At 39.5% G+C, this 5,811-nt stretch overlaps 1 long non-coding RNA gene across 1 annotated transcript; it reads left to right on the top strand.

The window, feature by feature from the left end:
- The first annotated feature begins 4,308 nt into the window (after positions 1-4,308).
- LOC131006856 (uncharacterized) lies at positions 4,309-5,118 on the top strand. The gene is made up of 3 exons (XR_009095795.1): positions 4,309-4,435; positions 4,578-4,783; positions 4,865-5,118. It is a non-coding gene; the product is annotated as an uncharacterized LOC131006856 (long non-coding RNA).
- The last annotated feature ends 693 nt before the right edge of the window (positions 5,119-5,811 follow it).

Here is a 5,811-nt window from a genome sequence, read left to right as displayed (position 1 = left end):
TAAATTTCCCAACATATAAAAATAATGAAATAAATATCTTATTTTAAAATATGGTTAATTCTCTTTAAATCCTTAAACTATAGTTATTTTCCGTTTTTTCCCTCAATCTTTGAACTTCCCACAAAAAAAATCCTAACTTTCAATTTTTCCTAATTTTCCCATGACGAATTTTCGGCCAAATCAGAAGTCAGAATTTTCCTGTGTGGCGTTATTAATGCCAAATCACCCTATACGTGGCAAATCACACCCACCCTCCCCCTCACACGTCACTCTCCCCCTCCCACGTCACTCTCTTTCTCTCTTCCCCCATCCCCCTTCCCCCACTCCCCCCGTCTGGCTTCCCCTCTCTTTCTCATCGCCACAACCGCCCAGATTCTGGGGACGGCAATTTCCAGGAGACGGCACAAGCCGAAGAGCGGCGTCGACTCTGCCAGAATTTCAAAAGCGGCGAGCGAGCTCAGGCGGCGCCAGCTTGAGGGCCGACGTTTTTTGGGACCTCCATCGACTCTCCCCCTTCCCCCATCCCCCACCGCCGCCACTTCCTCCCCCCTTCCCCTCTCCTCCACTCGATTCCTGGCGCCAATTGAAAACCTACGTTTGAAACCCCACTTCGCCCCCCCTCCTCCCTCTCTCCTCCACTCAGATACCAAATTTCAGATAACAAATTTGAAGAGGCTCGGGGCGTTAGGCGGTGTGACTGGGAGACAGAGGCTCACCGGATGAGGCAGGTCAGGGCGGCGCTGCTATTTACAGTGCAAACCCTAGGCGGTGCGAAGAGTGGGCAAAACCCTAGCTGCAACTCTGAAAACGTGGGTCAGAGAGAAGGGTTCTCAGGTCGGATCTTGGGAGTGCGGAGCCTTTGAGGAGAGCGGTCGTCAGAGGAATCTGTAACAGACAGGGATGAAGGCGGTAGTCTGCCGGTTTTTTAGAGGAGATGAGCGGCGGCGATCAGACTTTGAGAAGAAGGTGGTGGCCGTGGCAGAACGGTGACAAATTGAAGAATAACAAGCACGGAACGATGTCGTTTATGTATAATAGATACTACGTCATTTTATTAACAATCCGGCGTGTCCACGTCACTTAATTTCGATTCCACGTGTGATCGAATTTGGCCGGAAATTCCGTCATGGGAAAATTAGGAAAAATCAATAGTTGGTGGTTTTTTTTGGGAAGTTCAAAGATTGAGGGAAAAAACGGAAAATGACTATAGTTTAAGGATTTAGAGAGAATTAACCCTTTAAAATACTTTACTAAACATAACATTTTTAAGTAAAACTAAATTCAAAATATTTGACTCACCATTCGACCTTCCATGTGCCTCTAACCTTTAAAACCTGAAAATGTTAAATATGGGATGAGCATACAGGGTACACTCAGTGTGGGAATATGCAATCATTGTCCACGTTAATAAAATGGAAACACATATGATCATAACATTTGCTCGCACGGTGGCATACCAAGGACCTTTTCGTCCTGGACCCATTCAACGGGCCCCTGGCGATAATATAATGGTTGCAACCTTAACTTTTACAATGAATCGCATTATGGCATACCAAGGACCTTTCCGTCCTGGACCCATTCAACGGGCCCCTAGCGATATATAATTTAACTCACATATGGTAAACACATAATATTAAAATGGACAATAATTAACCACGAGTATGTATTGAAATAAATCCCACACCTGAAACTTGAGCTTTGAAAATTAACTTGAGTAATTCAAATCAAAGTCAACGTCATAGTCGTGCCGCACCTAGTCCCATAAAATTAAGCATAAAGTAATAACTAAAAAAAATATGATTTAATAATAATAATAATAATAATAATAATAATAATAATAATAATAATATAGTGAAAAAAGTAAATATACCTAAATGTATCAAAGCTGTTAAGTTTATGCTTGATGGTCGAAAATATAACTCAATGCATCTCTATTTATAGTGTCAAAATATAAATTTAAAAAATGTATAGGTTTGATGAGTAAACCTTATAGGGTAGCTTATAGGCTTGCTTTCATTAGCTTAGAAATAAGCCACGTAGGGTGCGTGCATGTAATACCTATATACTCCCTCCGTCCCATTAATCATGTCCCATTTCTTTTGGGCACGGAGATTAAGGAGTGTTAAATTAGTGTTGCAAAGTAGAAAGCCCAAATGTTTAAGAAAAAATTAAGTATAGCTAATTATCCTTGTTTCTCCCTGTTTCTCCCTCCTCAAGCTGAACCCCTCACCAAACATGTCTCTCTCTCGGCACTCTCTGAGCTCCCTCTCTGTCATTCTCTCGGTTCACCACTCACTTTCCCGGCGACGGCAATAGTAGGCGGAGCCACACCTGCGCCGCCTCCTTCCCCGGCGTCGGCACGGCGACTAGCCGCATCGCCGCCTCTCTCCATCCATCCACCATTCACCCCCTGTCTCTCATCCCCCATCTCTCTAGCCGAATATGAAAATCCCTCTCTCTCTTGCTCCGATTCTGAACGGCAAAAGAGTCACCTTAAATCGGAGCCCTAACATCCCAAATCTCCCCTGCCCGAAATCCGGCGACCGCATGACCAGAAGGCCGCCTCCGTCGCCGAGCCTCAAATCTCCAGTCTATTTCTTCCCTTCGTTCGATTCGGACGGCCGCCCGAGCCACCGCCTTCGTCGGACCTCTCCCCCCTGACTCCAGCGACAACCGCGCCTCCATCGACTCAACTCAACAAGAGCAACACCTACCCAACTGGACTCGACTAGATCTGTGCAGATCGGCGGATTTACAGAGGGGAAAGGGGGGAGGCGACGTCGATGTAGTTTAAGGTTTCTAGGAGAAGCTAGGGCTCGAAATTTGCAGAAGAGGGTAGCTGAAAGAGGCTCGGTTCACCGGATTCAGGCGCGGCTGACGCCGCCCGGAGAGGAATGGTGACGGAATTTTGTGGAAGAAAGAGGCGACTGTGCTGGTGTGTGTGCGTGATCTGTGGATGAAGGGGTGGGCCGCTTTGTTTTAGCCTTAATTAGGATGATGTTTAATTAACTAATCAAACCCTAAATTTTTCCAAAAAAGGAAATGAGACAAGATTATTGGGACAACCCAAAAAGGAAAGTGGGACAAGATTATTGGGACGGAGGGAGTATAACTTTTTGGTTAACTTTTTGGATAACCATATATATATATAATCAAATATACTATTCACTTATCGGTTTTAAATTCATGTTTAGTACTAAACTTAAATACATACATTTAAGTATGGAGATTAAATGATTATATAGATAAACATTTATTACTACAAAAAATTTATTCGTACATGTAAATTTATTTTTATTGATTTTTAAAGTTATTTTTCTAACTAGGGGCACGACTAGACTAACATAAATTCAATAAATAAAATATTTTTTTTCCAACACTTTCTAATTTAAAAAATTTAATAGTTTTCAAATAAAAATAATAAAGAAAATAAAATGATTTGGGTTGTGACAGTGAAACATGATGAGTTCTTGTTGGTCATTGAGGTTTATATATATAAGGAAAAGTTTGGTGATGAGGTTGGAAGAGATTTCAGGGCATTTGAAAATAGACGACATGGACCCTCGAACGTGCTAATTGTGTTTTAATTTGGCTGGGTTTACCGATAATACAATGGCTATGCTAGGATTTCTAATTAAATTGGATATGTTGGATTTATCTAATAATTTATACATACTTTATCTAATAGTTTTATACGATATTCTTATCTAATAGTTTTATACGATTATTTACTAGTATAGCATTTATCTATAATTTATATGATTATTAATAGTTTTAAATGTTAAAAATTGATTAAGAAATTATAAATGTATAGAAATATATAAATAAATAAGAATGAATGAGAATTGAGGAAAATTAGAATGGAATGATTATACGATGCCACGTAGAATAAGATTTATTTTGCTATAATATATGGATGTTGTCCTACCCTTATTACATGTCTTTTTTGGGAATTAATTAATGCGGAATTTTCATTCACGACTATAATTATGGACTGCATCCACTACAAAAAAAATATTTTTTTACCAAGGAATTTTCGACAAAATATCTTCTCTCGAAAATTATCGAGTATTTTGCGAGAGTTTTTCGAGAAATAATGTATTTTTAAATATACCGACAATTTATCAAGGGATTATCGAGTTAAAATATTACCGAGAGAAAATTTCATTCGGTAATGATTAAATTATATTATACAAATTAAATTTAATTATAAATTATATTTTTAAAGTACCGAGGGATTTTTTGCCTCGGTAAATTGTTCTCGGTAAATATTTCCCAAATATTCCGAGTAGGATTTGCCCCGGTAAAATTAAACTAAAATCATACATTGCTGGTTTTCTTCCTTAATATTTTTCCTCCCCAAATTAAAAGCCCTAGGCTCCTAACTAGTCTTCCTCATCTCCTTGCGCCACTGCCGTCCGCCACCCCCACCTCTGTAAGCACACTGTGTGTGTGTGTCAGTGTGTGTGTGTGTGTGTGATTGTATATTGCAATTCCGTTAGCTTCCGCCGCCGGAGCTAAATTTTCATACAACTAAAATCTACGTTTGTTTGGATATCTGATCATGATTGAAACAGGTAACTGTTTCTTATAACAAAGATCAAAGCCCGGTTAAGTTGAATTTATGCGCCGGAGCTTACCGAACCGAGGTCTGTACTTGTATTTCATCTTATGCGGAGAATTATTGAGTGATATTTGGCTTTATAATTGGTAAATGGCATGAAGGAAAACCTCTTGTTCTCAATGTAGTGAGGAAGGCAGATTAAATGCTTGTGAATGATCAGTGACTTTGTTGATGCTTCTATTTCTATATTTTGATAGGCTACGATAAGCAATTTTAATGTTTTATTTTCGCTTTATGCAGATCTCGTGTGAAAGAATATCTTCCAATTATTGGAGTCGCAGATTTTAACAAATTGAGTGTCAAGCTCATTTTTGGAGCTGACATGTAAAGGGAACTGCAATTTTAGTTTAAGTTGCGGGATTTTATTGAATACAACAATTCTTTGGATTTTGTTGGGCCCTGATGAATTCTAAAAAGTATTCTTTCGAAGAGGAATTACGTATGTGCTGTCAAGATTCTATAAGATTTTAGTTATAGAAACTAGATTTTTCAAACAGATGCAATTAAATTAATTCTTCTGTCTAGTACTGATGCATACTGAATGCATAGATGAATTAAAGAAAAAGGTTGGAATTTAAATTACCCACTTTAATAACATGTCTTACAAAACTATCCACCCATATAATATATTTTACAAAACTACCCAAAGCAAAATTGATGTTGATAGGTTGCATCGACAGCGCTATTTGTGTTTTGAAAGAGAAGAGAGCGGATGGCCTAGTAGATGTCCTCTTGTAGCCACTGTTGACTTGGTGTTGATGTTGCTGATGATGTGTTATCATAGAATTTAGGGAGTTCTCGTGTGTTTGCGCTTTTGAGGGTGTAGGGTCAGCTGTTGCCCTTGATCTTCAAAGCCTCTTTCACCGCTTCTGAGAGTGAGGCGAACAGTGGTACCTAGTTGTGATTTAGTTCTATCTTAGGGACCTTTGCTTTGGTGAAGTGGATATCCAATGCAGTGGTTGAGTGAATTTGTAGCGACGACGTCTTATGCTCTGTTGTTCCAAGAGAGTCGAAGACTGTAGCGAAAACTATTTTTATCCCGCGGCTTGTCAGTTGGTGAGTCGAAAATACTCATTGGAGAATGGAGGATCCCATTCAAGCTCTGAATCGGGTGCTTTTTTCCTAGCTGCTCTCCTAAAACTTTTGTCACGGCGGCTATAGCATACAACCACTGTTGAACAAATCCA

The sequence above is a fragment of the Salvia miltiorrhiza genome, chromosome 1 (genome assembly GCF_028751815.1).
Source record: "Salvia miltiorrhiza cultivar Shanhuang (shh) chromosome 1, IMPLAD_Smil_shh, whole genome shotgun sequence".
In the NCBI taxonomy this organism is placed as follows: domain Eukaryota; kingdom Viridiplantae; phylum Streptophyta; class Magnoliopsida; order Lamiales; family Lamiaceae; genus Salvia; species Salvia miltiorrhiza.
The sequence above is the reverse complement of the archived record's forward strand: the minus strand, read 5'-3'. Positions and strand labels throughout refer to the sequence as shown.